Here is a 17,725-nt window from a genome sequence, read left to right as displayed (position 1 = left end):
GCACAGCACATCCCTGTCCCTGCAGGGCTCAGGGCACTGCACAGCACATCCCTGTTCCTGCAGGGCTCAGGGCACAGCGCGTCCCTGTCCCTGCAGGGCTCAGGGCACAGCGCGTCCCTGTCCCTGTCTCGCCGCGCAGCCAGAGCACCGCAGGGCACGGGAGGAGTGCGGGCACAGCCTCACTCTGCACCCAGGGATGAGCAGGAGGAGGAGGAAGGGTTGTCCAGTGGCCACACAAGGGCCTGGCTGCCATGTCCTGCTCCGCAGCAGGAGCAGGGGGCGGTGGGCACAGGGCACCCCAGCTGCCTTGCTCCCCCTGCCCTGGCAGTGCTGCTCCCTCCCGGGGCTGTGGCCCCAGTGCCATGGCAGGGTCTGGTGTTCAGGGGACAGCAGGGAAGGCAATCACAGCCCTTCTACAGAACACCCAGCTAGGTGAACTGAGAGCAAACTAAAAAACCCAACAAAAAATGTCAGAGCCTCTTCCTTCCCCCCAGAGCTCTCCTTCGGCACTGTCTTTCTATCACCATCTACAGCTTCTGCACATGATTCAGGGATCCTTCAGCAGCTCTCTTTTTCCTGGGCTTTATTGGCCATTGCAGCTTCTTCAGCCAAGATGTGAGGCAGAATTGAATGAGTCACAACAGATACCAGACTGATTAACACTTGTCAACTGCAGCTTCCAGCTGAATGTATACAGCCATAGGGAAAACTGAGAAAGGAGAAAACCATTGACTTCCCCATAACAAAACTTGACAGAGATACTTCAGGATTAGTCAGGTATCAAGAATCTAGACAAGCATTGGAAAGAGGAAATTAAAATTCACCAACCATTAAACAGTAAGCAGAAAAGTGTTCCCAGACTCATAGCAACCCAAGCTAACACCTGTGGCAGGCAGTGTTGGAACATGGATTTCCAAAGGGTTCTCTATAACCTTGATATTTTTCTGATCAGAAATTTTAAATACAGGAACAATTCTACAGTTTTTTGCTCCCAACTATTCTGGTACAAAATTGTCCTAAGCAGGAGTAATGCAAATTGCCCCAAGCAGGGAAGGGGAAGACAGTTTCACCAGAGGACACATTACCTTTCCTATAACATGCTTTTCTTCCTCACTGTCCTGGACTCCCCCACAGCCCTTGAAGGCAACAGTTCTTTCCTTCAGCTCTCTAGCAGCAAGCAGGTCGTCTCCTGCTGGGGAAAGTTTGGGCCCTTTTCGATCAACAACTGCAATGCTTCCCAGAGGAAAGCTGCCCTGCAGGAAGCAACATGGCAGCACTGTGCCTCAGAGGCACGAGCTGCCCAAACTCACAGCATTCCTAGGCCTTCCCAGGTTTGATATTCCCAACCTAGCAGAGCCCTTCAGCAAGCAGCAGGAATAAGGCATCCCCAAACTGAGCATGCAGCAGTAGCAGAGGGTAAATTACTTCACCACCATAAGACCAGCTCCATGCTAATCAATTTTACGAGACACTTAATAAAAAGAAGCTCCTGGAAAACTTCTGCGAAGTACCTTCCTAGGCAGAGTGTAACAGGAAGCTACAGTCTCCAATTCAGTGACAAAAGCCACCCAAGGAACATTTCAGGGACGTGGCACCGAGCTAAGGAAGAGCATGAGTCACTTAGTGAATCTAGGCTCAGCCTTGGCTGGCAGATGCTCGTGCTCAGCTTCCCAGCTGCCCCACATGGCTTCTACATGCTGAGCCAAACCCTGGGATTATGAATGGAGCTGATCTACCAGCTACTCTTCAGAGCTACACGTGCACACAGGACCTGCGGATAACTGCTCTTCTCATCTAATATCACGGGGTTTTTTTGCACTATTTCAAGATACAGAGCAGGCACGGCTGCAATAACTGACAGTCCAAACACAGTGCAAGGGCTGCCACGATGCTGAGGCCTCTCACTGCTCCCACTAGATGAGGGGTGCAAGCTTCTGAACCTCAAGCACTTTCAGAACCTGCTCAAACCTTGTACAGGATTTGCCCTCATAGGCAGCTACTAAAAGCTTTCTGTCACTGACACCTATGACCCGAAGCCATACTTTGGTCTCTCACGTGTCATTTGAAGACTGAGATGTACATTCCCATCATTCACCTGTCCTTTCCAATAAACAATCCTTTTTCCACCTTGTGCCATTCAGTTCTGATTCCAGCTGCAACTAAGACCACAGGTAAAATTTAGAGGTGAGAAAACAGATTTGTTTGAAAGCCAAGTTGTAAGCTGTGGTTAGCGGGTTTTTTTTTTAATAGTAACTTCAGAAAACAACATCGACTGGATGGTTTTGGTGGCTGTTTATCACAATGGCTAGATAATAGAATTAATATCCTAGTTTAAGATTTTTAATAATTCAAAACTGTTCATCTACATAAGAGATTCCGAGAGAATTGCAGGGAGCTGGGGCCTGCTGCTGCCCCACCCCCAGAACTGCAAGAGAGACTCCTCTCTCAGGGAAAAGATGTTCTGCACACCTCAGGTGTAACAGAAAGAAGCTCCACGGGTACAAATTCCATTTCTTTGCATGCTAAAGTGACGTGATTTTGTACGACACTAATGTATTACACGATCACATAAATAACTGATACAGAGTACATCACTCATGATGACAGAGACAACAGCACCATCCAGCCTTTCTCAACACCAGATCAGACTCCAGGAGCCATAAATATTCAGGTCTGAAGGAACTGCAGTAGCCTCAACCATTAGCGCCAGCAAACACACTGCCCTTGTGAAAGCTGTACTTAAACTGCAGATTACCTAACACACAAAATGAAGGATCCTGCTGAATTTTAAGGGCTTGGATCTTTTGCAGTCTTCTGCACAAAAGCAAGCAGTGTCTTTAAGAACAGTGCACTGTGGCTTCCTTTCCAGTCTGTCTTCTGCCAGGAGTCGGTCTCCTTCAATGCCACCAAGTAGAGGGTTGCTCCACTGAGGTGCCAATGCCAAGTGTGGAAGTGCTGTGATGTGCAGGGCTGCCGATAACATCATGGAGCTGAGCAGGCCCGGAGTGGGCAGGCTGCCTCGCTGCCCTTCCCTCCCAGCCTTCTACAGGAGTGCTCCTGGAGTCGCTCCCCCTCTGGGCACGGCTGCCCCAGCCCGTAAGGAATGAGTAGCCTGCAGGCAGTGTCCTGTGCTGTGGCTCTGCCAGCCATTTTGATACACATAGCTGATAAGCACTGAGGTATAATAAAGGAAATGGGATTAAAGCCAACAAAACACTCCTTCCACACTGCTGCAGCGTTTATTCAGCCTGAATTCCTGATGGACTCTATTAATCCATCTCTTCGGCTAATTGGGCATTACTCATGCCACTGCACAGCAGTGTTCACAGTGACAGAGCAACGGAGGCATTACAGGCTTCAGCTTTTACAGCAGGTGTTTACATGTAGCTGGTCCTTGTGTAAGGGCTCCTTACAGGATGACTGTCCCTCTGCAAACAAAGCAGCAGCACTCTGGGCTTCTCCAGGGCTGAGAAGAGCTACATACAGGCACGGTATCGTCATCGCTAGGAATCAAGGCTGATTAGTGCCACGGAGAGCGGTTACGATTAAGCAGGTTGGCTCCGTTACCTCTTTCCCTTTCTCTTGTTTACCTGGGATCCAAACCGCAAGGCACAAGTGATGACAGGACGAGAGTGAGGGGAGCAGGGTGGGGAAAGAGCTGATGATTAAAAAACACGGGAGGAATACTCTGAGACACACAGTTACCGTAACAGCAGACAAGCAGACCAGAGGCAGACAACGACAAGCTGACCTGCTGATTTGTTGCCCAGTCCTGGAAACCCCCATGCACCACACCACTACCGGCAGTCCTCCTTCAGTGAAATGCCAAAAGAAACATCAGCACCACGTTGACGATGATGAGGAAGAGCAGGATGACAAAGACCACTACCCGCTGGGTCTCCGGGTTCATGTTGCAGCGGAGGAAAGTGTGAAGCGCACTCCATTTGTGCCTGCTTCGGTCGGGGACCTTTGCCATGGCTTCGGCCCCCAGGAAAAAAAAAATAAATAAGAAAGCTTAAGTGCCTGCCAGGGCAGGATGGGGCAGAGGGCTGTGAACAAAAGCTGTTGGCAGCTCTCAAAAGCAGAAGTCTAAATGGTTCGGCACAGCCACTGCTGCTCCCGCACAGCACGTGTGCCAAACGCCCCGTCAGCTCAGGGGGAGCTTGTCAGCGCATCCCCGGGGTTCCACGTCTTCTGTGCCGAAGGAGCCGTCGCCATCGCTCCAGCGGGAGGAGGACACTGGGTTGCCGGTGGCGAGCGCGGAGCGTGGCGGAGCTCTGCAATCCGGCGGCGATGTCGGCTTCCCAGAGAGCGGCGCCGCGATTTGCTGCGCGCCGTCTCCAGGATACACCAGGCCTTGGCAACGCGGAGCGCAGCCCTGCGCTGTGCAGGGAGGCTCTTAAGGAGGGTCAGGAGAGGATTAGGCGGCTGCTTTTTTAAATCCTTCCACCCGCACTAAGAGTGTGCCAGCGCTAGAGACGAGTCCTGCCAGAGGCAAATCCCCTGCGCCGGCTGGGGCCGGCCCTGGACAGGCGAGGGCACAGGCGGATTCCCGCTCGCCTGAGCGTGCAACAGGTGCGGTGTTCGCCGGAGGACCGGACACGCAGCCCTGCCTCTGCCTGGGAGCCCAGGAGAAGCAGCTTCTCTTGGACCCTGCCGTTCTCTTCCCGGCAGGATCCTGGAGCCAGAAAGTCTAAAGGACTTGGCTCTCTCTGCCAACGCCTCCGTGGGCCTGAGTCACTGCAAATCCCCAAATCTCTGCAATCAGAAAACCCCTATTCAGCTCTGCAGAGTCCTAAACATGCTTTTATGAACTTAACTTTTGCTGCTGGACTGCAAAGTTCACCAAGCTGCCTCAGGTACGCTCACAGATGCCCCAGCTAAGCATAGCTCCCACCTGTGTTGGGTCAGGAACACAGGGAAAAGGCACTCCACCTTGGAAGGATTAGGGACAGATCTTGGAGAGCACCCATCATAGGCTCTTCGACTGCAGCCCTTTTGTTTCCTCTAGGCAGCAAAGCAGAGCCCACCTCTTACTCAACAGCCAGCAACAATCGCTCCCCAGGAGAGGAAGAGGAGGACTCAGTATTCAAGTCCTTCATTGACAGGAGGCAGTTTCACATCTTACAGTTCTCACTTATGCCACATATTCCCCCTCATGAAACTGAGGGATACAAATCCAGCAATCCTGATACCGAAATCTGCTCAGTCCAGACCCTGGATTTAGGGCTAGATGATACTGGAGCTAGTGTGTGGAGCTGCAGATGCTCCATGGGGGATGGAGTTATCCAAGAGGATGACTCTGCACTTTACACAACAGTTTCCAACATGGCCACACACATTCCTAGGAGTGGGAACCAGGAGACAAGGTTCCCCCCCTTAAACACCCCAACTGCTGAACACCTCTGGTGGTAGCCTCCACCTCTGGGAAGGGCCGTGTGGGAGCAGCCACACGATGTGGGTACGAATGGAACACTCAGCTGCTCTCGCAACTGAGAAACAAATGAATAAAAAAAGCTGGGTTTTCTTCAGGTGTTAGCGCATCAATGCCCATAATGTTTCTTGGGGATCTGTGCAGCTCTTCTATGTATCTTGGAAAACAGCAGGTAAGATATTTAAAAGGGAAAAAGTTTAAGAGTTATGGGTACTGGTACTTTCCTTTAATTTTGGAGTTTTTTTCCCAAATTGCGCTAACCTCAGCAGGGGCTATACAGAAAGGACAGTCAAAATTTCCATTGTCTCCTTATGCTTCTGCAGTGTTTAAGAAAGCTGTCTTTCTTAGTCATAATAAAATCAAATCAAGAATTATTTCAGTTTCTTGTTTCTGAACACAAAGATCCTGCAAATCTCCTTGTCTCTAGCTTAAATATAGAACAAGGAGAGTGATGCGTAGGATGAGGTCTTGTGCTATCAATGCAGCTTCAAGATCTGTAGGAAAAACCTCAGAAAGAGAGAAAACTACTGGGATCTACAGGCCGCCCAAGCTCATGGGTGTTTGAGTTTTTGGCCTGCAATGACCTAATGGCTTAAAAAAACTATTTCCCCTGCCATGTGCACCATAGCAGAACACTTCAAAGCTTGCAGACTTCAATTTGCTGAAAGTTCTTCAAGCCCACAGTTGACTGGCATCGTTGCATTGTTCAACTCCTAGGCATTCTGCAAATCTCGTCTGTCTTTGAAGGCTTTTCATGCCTGATTGAGTTTGGACATAAACCACCAAGCAGGATTTGGGTGGGATGTAGATCTTCAGGAGAAGCTAATCATGGTGAATGGAAAGCATGATCACACCCACTTCTTTGAAAACTGCACAGCAACTATATCTTGTCTAAGCACTTAGTTACAGTGAAAAGAAATAGATAAACTCCAGTGATTCAACAAGGCTGGCAGAGCTATACTGTTGGTGTTGCAGGATACGGGGTAGTTTCTAAAATCCACAATATAATTCTCCAACAGTCGCCTGAAATCTTTGCCACTTATGAACAGGCTAAAACATTTGAAGGTGAAAGCACAGGAAGTTTGTCTGAAAACATCTGAAAGGGGAAAGCAGATCACTTCTTGGACACTGCATTGAGCTCCCCTGGAATAAGAAGTCTGGGGGAAACTGATGCCAGAAAGAAATTGCAGGGGGAAAAAAAGGTACAAAACTGTAGTGGAGGGTACATTTTTATCTAACTCTGTTGTCTCTAAGAAGCACCCCAAGTCCCAGCTATGTTCCTCTGCTCTGCTGACGTGCAGATCCAAGCGCCCCCCTGCACTACATTGCCTGGGCACAAGTGACGTGTTTGCCTTGAGTACATCTTGGAGTGTTGCACAGTTAATGTTAAGTGGCATTCACCCTTCTGACCCCACAGTGAAGAGAAACTGATCTCAGCAAGGACAGAAGCTGCAGAGTGACTCTAGCTGTGACCTGCCTTTTGTTTCCACCCCCACACAGTGAATCCCCTCACAAGGTCTGTGGCAGAGACTCTGCACAGGGGAGTTATTCCGTGGTAACTCCAAGTGTTTGCAGTGGGGGGGCTCTCCAGCTCCTGCTGCACTCTGCTAAACATCATGTGGCATTTTTCCATCATGGAAATAAACCCTCATTCTTATTCCTCACTCATCAGACATGCTTCTGTGGTAGGTGGCATCAGCAAGAGATGAAATAGCTGAAAGTTTTACCTCATGACTTGTGATACAGTGGGGCTTACTTTGTATAACTATCACTGAGGGAGCATATTTCAAATAATTGTTGCACAATCTCCGTTGGAATCTAATTTGCAATTGTAATAATTTCCTTTCAATCCTTCCTCTAAGAGCCGTCCTCAGCCAGGACTGCACCATGGGAATAATGCTGCCACTCAAACAGAGCAAGTAGTGAGCACAGCACAGCCTCAGAGGCCTGGACAGACACAGCCCTGCTGCAGTCCCAGAAGCTGCTCAGCGACCAAGGCTTCAGGGAATGAGTTATTCAAGACCCCCCATCTAATATTAGATAAAATAAAAAAAGAAAGACATGCCTTCATTTTTCATCAAAATGACACTAAATATTGCCCAGTCCTTACTCATCACCAAGCAGCACATGAGGTTTAACCTTTGAAGACTGCTTTAGGTGTCATTTTTAGGAGGCCAGGAGTATACAGACAAACCCACTGTCTACCAGTAAAAAGGTTGTTTCAATAGTGTAACAGCTGAACTGGGAACTGAAAGGCACACACACACATAAATGTGGGGAAGTAATAACTGTAATAAGCAGCATAGGTGTGCCAGTAGAACAGACAAATAAATAACTGAGGAGACAAGCAGTGAAGCTGGATCCATCATGCTGGGAAAGCAAAGAGCACGTGTCCCACAGCAAGGCCACCAAGGGCAGTCGTGTGGGGGACCAGCCCCACCTTCAGCACCTTTCTCCTCTCTCCTAGTGAGCAGACTTGGAAAGCAAAGCTCCAGGTAGAACACCACACACCATGCTGGAGCACATTTCCAGGACTTCCTGTCCTTGACTTGTCACAAATAGGAATGTGCTTGCTACAAGTACAAGAAACAGCACAATTCAACTCCTCTTAAAGCCAAGGCTACAGTAGTATTGTCGGCGCAAATAAACAGCACTCTAAATATCCCCAGACAAAAAAAGAGCACTCTTACTGGGTCATTATTTATCAACATTCTCCCTCCAAAAAGGTGGAAAGTATATCTAAATATTAACAAAGACAGAAGTGCTAGAGCTGAGCCTGGATTGGGCCCAGCTGACACACTGACACACAGACACCTTCTGCCCCAGCCGGGCTGCCTGCTCAGGGCAGAGCACGTGGGCACACCAGGCAGGCAGCTCCAGGGTTTGCCAGCTCCGTGCGTGCAAACACAGCCTGGAGCACGCAAATGTGAACTCCTGGACGAGTTTTCCTAGGTATTCCGAAATAGGATACCTGCTGAGGCAGCATTCCTCTCTGTTGTTGCACCAATGAAGCCGCAGACGCAAACATGAACTTCCCTCCCCTCTGGTTGGCATCACTGGCTGTTGGAATGATGGGCATAAAGAACTACAGAGGAAGAGAACACGTTCAGCACATCCAGAAACCTTTAATGTTGCAACAGCCAGATTCACCTGGGTCCATGTGACTGGATTTTTTTCCCCCTTCAACTTCTCTTTGACATAAAAATCACATAATTGTTACTGCCCTTTCCGTTACACAGAGCTGTTGAAGAACTTCTTAGGGGAGAAGTTTTTGTTTCTATTGATTTTTTTTTTTAATTTAGTGATAAAAATACTTTTATCTATAGCACTGCTGTGATGAACGATTTCAAATGCATCTTTTAAAAAAGAATCCAGGCCGTGTGACTGTTCAATGGACAGATTTCTACCTGGTTTTCAGCTCTGCAACTGAAAGGGCCGACAATGAAATTGTGAGAGGGGAAAGCATTTGTACCTGCAAATCATTCCATGGAAACCAAGTTTCCTTAACTCCCAATTATGCCACTATTACACTTCCCAGCATCCAAACTAAGCAACTATCACCCCTGTTATGTGTTGAGTTAACTCTTAGTAACAACTGCAGCTAACACCTCCCCAAAGGGCATCATTCCTGTTGAGCCACGGCCAGAAAACATCAGAATAAGTATAGCTGTTTCAGCTGCATATGATCATGTACTTCTAAAATGGAAAACAGTCTGTCAGAGGCCCACAATTTGCTTTGCATTTTTACAGTGTGTAACACTGTGTTACTAGAGCACAGTTACTCCCACTGCATCTTTCTCTAGCTCATACTGCATGGTTTAAGCCCACACAGCTTTTACAGCCAGTACTTCCCTGGGCAGATTACTCATGCAATGCTGCCAAAACTTTACAAGCTGTTCTTGTGCTCGAGTACCAAGATTCACGAGATAACTATCAATGGAAAGAAAATGGGCCTGACCATTTCCTTATGCAGTGCATACATTAAGGCATGGCCACACTGCAAGAGAGTGCAAGAAAAGCAGCCATTTGGACTGGCCACCCCTGACTACAACTAAAAAAAGAAGAGAAAAGGAGACAATCTGCTTAGCAACCAGTCTTTTGCTTTCAGACTCTACTAAAGCTGGAAAGTCTTCCAAATTCTAAAGCAAGTTTTATTTTCAAGAGTAGCAACAGCAACTGTTAACATGTTTGAAGCATCTGGGAATTACCATCACAGCCCGGAGCTCCAGCACCAAAGGAAGGTGTTGGTGCCGTGAGCCACGTGCCGACGCACCACATCCCACACACCCTGGGAGCTGAGGCAAGGCAGCTTCCAGCATCACACACAGGGGATGACACACTCCCAGGCTGTGCTGGGCTGGAGCTGGGCAGGCTTTTGGGATTTTGGGATGCCAGGGGAGGGATACAGACAGGAATGGCCTGGGAAACAAAACAGCATGTTAGGATAGATGGGGCAGAGCAAGGAACAAGCAGAGAGAAGCAAATACAGGCTGGCACAGCCCATGCAGTGGCCTAGGAAGGTGGATATTTTCAGTACACATTGGACACGGGAAGAACAAAGGATATTGTAATAATGATGCTCTGAAATAAACACAGGCTGAATGGGGTTTGTAGTAAGAGAGATGGAAGGACAGGAAATGCTGCATCTTGGAGATCCAGCAAGATTAACATCCTGAATGCAATATCTAGAACAGGGTCAGAGTAGAAAATGGCCACTCTTGTTACAGGGCTGAGGAACAGACATGCTGGCAATGATATCCTTAGTGACTGAGAGAAGAGGTGTTTGGGCTCCTAAAATTATTTGGATACTTTTTGGTTTTGTGGTATCCTGTGTTTGAGCTGAAAATTTGACAGTCATGGATGACATAGAATAACAAGGAATAGTCATTTGGGCACTATGTGGGCTGGAACAGACAAATAAGGGAGAAACAGAGCCAGAGAAATACTCCTTGAAAAGTCAAGGAAAGAAGAGAGGGAACAGGCATAGGTAGAGCTGTGGGACCTGAAACAGGTGAGGTCAGAGGAAGCTGCAATGAAGCCAGTGAAAGCAGATAAAGTGGATGAGAAGGGGATGAATAACAGTACAAGGTGAGTGACAAGGTGAATATGGTAACACGGAGTAGAGGAAGATGCCTAATGTACAGAGCTGAAAAGACACTAACAGATAATCCCTGTAAGAGTTTCTACAAGAGGTGGCTGGAGATGGGAGGGGGAACAGGGTCAAGCTTTATTTTTTTGGTTGTTTCTAGAGCACAAGTCCCCTTTCTTTCTGACTATGCAGGTGTTTACAAGAAAGCAATGTAGTCTTGGGCTGTCTCAGATATTCTGTTGAGCCCACACATTATAAAATGACAAGTACAGCATTCCCTTACCTGTCATCTTTAAAATAATGCATTTAGTTGCAGAGCAGTGTTCTGACCCTTCTCTTACTGCTCAGCATCCTCACCTCTTAGAGAATATACCAGTCTTCTGGAGGCAGAAAACTGCTTACAAGTGACAGGTCTCTAAAGTTCTTCCAAGCTGCCCTTGTATGTTAATTTGGTAATGTTAATTTGGGAGTCCTCCTTCATTGCCTTCTGATGTAACTAAAGGAGCCACAGAAGGGCTGGAGAGAAGAATAAGCTCCATGGATGAGAACACGTTCCATGAGAATGAGAAAAGCCATAAGAGGATAAACGACACACGTAAGCTGTGTATAAGAACCAGGCTAGGCTTTCCTATGTCCTACATGATAAAAAAGTGGACAGAAATTTTAATTGGTCAGGCAACCTTCCGAGGTGACATTTTCCCTGACACCCCTGTTTTAGCCAGTAGGCCGAAAAAATGCAGCAGAACAATACACCCTGAAGATCAAACTGTGATGGGCTGTTCTCCAAAATCTGCCCCAAGAAATTAGTAAGAATCTAAGATACAGCTCAGAAGCAAACTTGGTAAGTGGTTGTCAAGACTATCAGGAAGGCGAGGATGGGCTATCAAGCCCCAGCAGTTAAATGAACCAGGTGCCCCCCTGCTTTACTAGAAAAGCATCTGTTAGGGGCAGAGGAATGTGAATAAAACAGGACATTCAGTCTGTATTGGATAGCTCACACACCCTGCTTTCATTTCATAAAACCTGTTGACATGAAGAGTTGCCAGCAGCGAGTCAGTGGAACAGCCAGAAACAGGATCTTCTCTAAAGATCATAGATAACATCAGCTGGAAGTAGGACTGAAAAAAATAACCCCCACACCACCTTTCTAGGTCACCGTTCCCCGTAATCCAAAACCTCAAGGAAGAAGCTGAACTCGATGTTCAGCTCTGCTGCAGTCCCCTGAGGCGCCGGTGGCAGCCTGACAAGCCCTGGCACAGGAGGTGTGAGGGGCTGCCCCATGGCTGGGGATAAAGGCTGGGGATAAAGGCTGCTCTGCTCACTGCCCGCGGAGAGCGCGTGTTCCCAGTGCGAGGAACGGGGCCAACGCGGGGAACATTTCCTCACTTCGCTGCAAGGAGAGGCTACGAGGGACCCGACTGAACAGGGGCTCTCCCAGGGCACCCAGCAAGGGCTGGCCCCCAGTGCCCCAGAGGGAGGGGGAACCCTCCCACGAGCCTCAGGAGGAGCGGGGCTGGCACTTGAGCAGCTTGGTTACTCTTGTTGATCTTTCTGCTTTCATCAGCTCGGCAATATAAAACTGCAAGAAATATGCCAGTGCCTTCACTCCATTAAACCATGGCCAAACTTTTTGCTAACTCAGCCCCCAGCTTACCAAGTATAGGACAAGGGGCCTCGGTCACGGGACGGGAAGATCTCCTGAGGGATTCACAGTGCCCTTTGAACAATCAAGAGTCAGGAGGGATTTTATTCTTCCACCATTGGGATCACTTGTCTTTAAAGAATTAGGAAAATTCTTTGCAGAGAAAAGCTGCTCCAAATCAGGGTTTGGAGAGGAGAACAAATCAAGAAATGTTCTGATATCAAAAGCATGCTGAGAGGAACCTGAGAAACAAATATGGTATAAAATGAGAGATACTCACTTCCCTGTCCCTGTGCAAACACTTGAGCCTGGAATAACCTCTGCAATAACCTCTACACTACCCAGCATTCCTGCTCTCTCACATTCCTTCTTTATCCCCTTCTTTCAGTAAATCTTTGTCCTCCATTATCCATTTGGTTATTGTGCTGTTATCCATCCCAGGTGTTTCTTGAACTGGTAACTGGGGCATGGATATCCCCAAACCTATTTTTAAAATAAAGACATCAGCAGAGCAAATTGTAACTGCAAGATTCTGCAAAACAGACTTGTCTTTGCACACCATCAGGCTCCCATTTCAAGCAGTGGTGACAGCAGTTTAATACACTTCTGAATTAAAATCTTTGTAGGGGTGCAAATATCACAATGCTTCTAATGTTCTTCCTCCCATAAAACAGCAGTGGAGAGTTAGGTACCAAACCAAGAATCCCTGAAAGCCAAACAAGGAGCTCCTGAGGACACGGTAAGTTCCTTCTTTGTATCAGAGACAGGGCAGGTTTGAAAGGTGTCCTTTACACATGGATGGTGAAATCACTCCCCTTCACCTGCACATTTCCTTGGCTTCATTGCACAGACCCTGATCAGGGGCATGTCAGAGCCTTCAGCAGGCAGGACCACGAGAACCTTGAAGGGTTAGTGCCTACCTTGCCCCATGCAAGGATTTGAAGATCTCAGTGGTGCTGTGGTAAATGGCCCTCGTGCTAAAAGTGGCAGGCAGGAAACCAAGACCTTCTGCAACATAGCCCTTATCCCTATAGGGCACAATGCCACTGCTACAGGTTAAAGGAGCTCTTTTAATGGGATGCCAAAGTGTTTATCTTCACGACAAAGCGACCTCTTGTAAACACATCATGTTTTCTTTAACTGGTGGGGAGCATCAGACAGAGTTCTGGGAACCCATGAACTCACTGGATAAAATAGAGACAGTCTTTGAGGTGATTTGGCACAAGTAATTTCAGGAGTTAAAACATTCTTGGATCATTTTTTCTCCAAAGGGAGTACTATTTGTGGAGCCAAGCCCCTCTGCACACCCCAGTAACTGGGAACACATTTAATGCCGACAAACAACAGACATTTTATTGAGTCCCCTAATACTCACTAGATATCATTTACAAGTGTTAACAGAAGCTGTTAGTCTTTACAATATAACAGCTGGCAGGGCTGATGTAAGGACTCCAAAGCCATCATGCTGTCTCCAGTTATCTCCTTTGAGTGACGTATTTTGGTCTGATTTACAGCCAGGGATGAAAGTTTGGGCAGTACCTGCCCCTCTTCAAACATGTCTGTGTGCATGTGGGGCCACACCCGTGCCCACAAAGAGCTGAAAGCCAGAGGCTACCTCTCCTGTTCTGCTGCTCCAGCTTGGCTGCTGGAAGGAGGAGTTAGATTCCCTGGGAGACTGAGCCCATAACCCACTCATCCCCTTGCACACCTACAGCGCTGTCACACCTCAGCCTGTTGGGTTGGGAGTTAGAATTGTGACAGCCCCCATGTATTATTCTTATCCCAAAAACTAAGCTAAGCCTGGAGGTTTTTTATTTGTTCCTAATGAGTATCAGATTAATTGGGGTGTTTAGAGAACGCATGGTCCAGCAAAAGAAAATATATTTTATAGAAATGCTTCTATGTGGATTGAACTCCTGGTGGAGTGTATGCTACAGACCATAGCATCCATGGTAAGGGAGCTACCTGCCCTCACCTCCCACGGTTGGGAACGAGCATTTGGATGGAAAAGGACTCACTGCATGACTGCAAGTGTGACAGCATATCCCATTTCTCCCAGCTTTCCAAAAAATGCCAACATCCACTCACAAGATAGCCTTTCTTCAGTGCTGAGTGAGCTACACTGGCTTCCATCACGCTCTCTGCATCTTCAGCCTGCTGAGGGAGGATCCCTTGCTCAGGGGATGCCCAAGTCCCAGTGCTAAGGAGGATGTGAGAAAGTGGCTCAGAGCAGCCCCAGCTGGCCATGGTAGAAAGCAGAAATATGGCTCTGGAAACCCCTGGGACCACTTAGCTACTGATCCCGATGTTTGATGAGACATAATTGCCGTAGAGTATTTCAATATACTGATTTGCTTTACATCCATTGCAAAAAGGCCTCTGAAACAACCTTAAAAGTCTGCAGACCACAAAACTCTAAAAACGAAACCCATCAGGCAGTAAACGAAGTTACAATTCTGACTCCATACTCTGAACACTCACATTTAAGCCCTACAAAAAGTTACACAAGCACTTGGGACCAAGAACTAGGATCCAGTAAAGATTTATGTCCACAGGGGAACATTATTTCTTGTCCTTGACAGCACCGAGCTTTGTACTGTATTCTGCAAATAAATCATATCTGCTGCTTCTGGACCACAGCTGTCAGCCTTGGCTGCAGGAATACATGGGACACAAAAGTAGGAATTAAGCCCTCCAGAAGGAAAAGAAAACCCCAATGGATGCTGGCAGGTGTCTGTTAACTGGTTTCTGTTTGCTTTAGCTTCAGATGGGAGAGCAATACACTCATGTTAAGGTACAAAAGTGATAATAAATCTCTTCTCCCAGTTTACATAAGAATGTTATATATCGCTTCCATATAATCAATAATTCTAATTCTGTTTTCAGTCTGGAAATCCATTGTGACCACAGCTTTTGCAATCTCTTCTGTACTCTTTTAAAGAAAAGGAATGACAATATCTTGTGGCATTATTTTAAAATGTTTCTGTCTTTTGAAATTTGCCCTCATATAGTACACAAGAGATTTCTGTTAATTAGAATGAAGATAAATGAAGTGAAAAAGGCTATGAAGGATATTATTCATGTTTAACAAAATTAAAATCAGTTGTTCTGATTTCATCTGTATTAACATTTTATGAGTTTTGAGGTTTGATTTGGTTTTGCTGTTGTGTTTGGTTTTTTTTGTTTGGTGGGTTTTTTTAAAACCCCCAACAGTTCATAAGTCTGTCTTGTTTAAAATTGACTGGTCTGGGAGGAGCACTGGGTGAGCCCAGCACAGGATCAAAGAGCTTAGCACAACAGTAATGTTTCAGAGACTCAGTGATATGGAGAGAGTACTTCTACAGTGTCTGTTGCCCTGGGTATGTGGCAGATGTATTGTTTGTGCCACTTCGAACATTTTTCTGGATAATTACTTTGTTAAGTCAGAAACATATATGTTGGAACCAATTAGCTTAATTGCATCTTGTCAGCAACCACGGGTTAGCTCAAACATCTGTAAGACACTACGATATTGCCACTTTAAAACACAAGGCAACAGTGGTTACGTGTCTTAGATAAAACCCTGGCCTGCTGAAGCCAGTGAATTGTGCATTTCCTCAGGAACGAGACTTCACATACCAAATTCCAAACTTATCAGCCATAGAGCCACAAGAGATAAGGAAAAAAGTGGGAGTCTTGCTGTTATTTTCCGAACACTTAGTGCTTTGCTTTCACAAGATGGGCACAGTGCTGCTCACGGAGGGCTGCAAGGGACATGCTGAATTGCAATAGCATTTCTTGCAAAGCACGGAGCCGTACGGGCCCTTCTCAGAGCAGGACACAACAAACCCTCAGGACACAGCAGGTATTACCAAGCAAAGCTTGGTCTAAGCTTCTTCACCTGGGCCAATTACTTATAGGGGAAAACTAGACGTCTTGTCATCACCATCACTCCAGGGCCAGGCACACAGGCTTTTTATATGCCTAACCCATCACGTTCTCAAATTCAGACTACATATAACACATTTAATGAAGCTTGAAGCTGTAGGTATGTATAGTGTCCTATACATAACATTTATGGAGAACTGGAAGGACAGAATCACAATGTATTTGCAGTACAGATTTTTCTCTTACTGCATTTTCACCCAGTGATAACCCTGGAAGCAATAAAATACAAGGATAGGGTCTCTATCTGGAGCAAACACAAAGTAAACTCTACCGAGTACAATCTAAACACAAATTCTCTTTTCCTGAGCATCAAGAAAGCATTTGAAAGAATGTCAAACAGATGCCCCAAGAAAATTACTTCCCCAACCTCTTTTCTCATCCCAAACCCTTATTATTACTTTTTGATTGATTTTTCTTGGCTCTTACACACTCTCATGCTGCTCTTCTTAGGTGGGCTCTATACAACCTTCCCAGCTTTCTTTTATCCCTCCAGTATTCTTGCCAATAAATTATTCTAGTTTTATGAAAGGTTTCTTTTTTTATTTCATAATCATTTTCTCTTGATCCAAAATGAACTAAAACTCAGTGGTTGGGTGTTTTGTTCTTTAATGCAACACTTGGTCTGCCAACTGCCTTAAAAATGTATTTCAGCCTTCTCTATTTATTTGAAAGCTGTTTCTTCCAAGAAGGCTAAGAATAATGTGGTTACCATAGTTTCCTTATCCACAACCAATAAAATGCAACTTGGAATACAATAAAACAAAGCTGAGACTACTCACAAAATGTGACTGAATGAGTCAACACTGAAATCTTCACCCTACATCACTCCTAGCACTATGGAAAATACTCAAGACTAATCAATAGCCAGCTTTTGGTCCAGCAGGGAAGATGAGGACAAGCCTGTCCAACTACCAGCTATTTGGGATATTTCAATTCCAACACTTAAGATATCTGTTGTTGTAGAATTCCCATCTCACAGATTCAGTATTTCACTGCAGAGGTTTTGTACTTTCTGTAATCTCCTGTTCTGGGAAGTGACTGTGTAGGCAGTGCTTTGCTAAGGCTCACTGGAACCAAGTGATGGATTAATTACCCGTAGGAACCAGTCGACAAAATAAATAATGTACTGTTTGTTCTTACAGTTTTGTTGGCTCCTGAACAGGCAAGATTCTAGGGAACAAGCCAAAAATAATTTTTTTCTTTCAATTCAACTGGCCAACAAAACCCCACGTACGCTTCATGGATTTTACAAATTACACCTGCTTTGGACACATCCGTTTACTTTCTTGATTACAAGTGATGGAATTTTACTCTAATAAAATGAACTTTTAAGAAATGAAAGAAAAGCAATTGTTCTCAATAATAATGAATAAAGAAAGAGAAAACCACCACATGCATGATGGTGAGACCTGCTTATAAGTTTATTTTTTTCCTGATTTTAAAGACTTGTAAAGATTTCCTTTAAAAAAGTAAAATATTTAACCTTTTCTTAAGAAAAGAAAAGAAAAGAGAAAAGAAAAGAAAAGAGAAAAGAAAAGAAAAGAAAAGAGAAAAGAAAAGAAAAGAAAAGAGAAAAGAAAAGAAAAGAAAAGAAAAGAAAAGAAAAGAAAAGAAAAGAAAAGAAAAGAAAAGA

At 46.0% G+C, this 17,725-nt stretch overlaps 1 protein-coding gene across 2 annotated transcripts in view; it reads right to left on the bottom strand.

Annotated features, from left to right (window-relative positions):
• ARHGEF4 (Rho guanine nucleotide exchange factor 4) overlaps window positions 1-17,725 on the bottom strand; it is a 173,481-nt gene that overhangs the window by 28,889 nt on the left and 126,867 nt on the right. Inside the window, exon 1 of one of the 2 annotated variants that reach the window (XM_042024512.1) lies at window positions 3,752-4,331. The exons of the other annotated variant lie outside the window; for it this stretch is intronic. The gene's annotated coding sequence lies outside the window, so the exon portion shown is untranslated. Of the gene's footprint in view, window positions 1-3,751; window positions 4,332-17,725 lie in introns of those variants that run through there. 2 annotated transcript variants of the gene reach the window in all.

This window comes from Corvus kubaryi, unplaced genomic scaffold (assembly GCF_017639235.1).
Source record: "Corvus kubaryi isolate FWS band 111438036 unplaced genomic scaffold, C.kubaryi_AGA036_p1.0 37264, whole genome shotgun sequence".
Taxonomy (NCBI): domain Eukaryota; kingdom Metazoa; phylum Chordata; class Aves; order Passeriformes; family Corvidae; genus Corvus; species Corvus kubaryi.
This window is presented reverse-complemented; position numbering and strand designations above follow the sequence as displayed.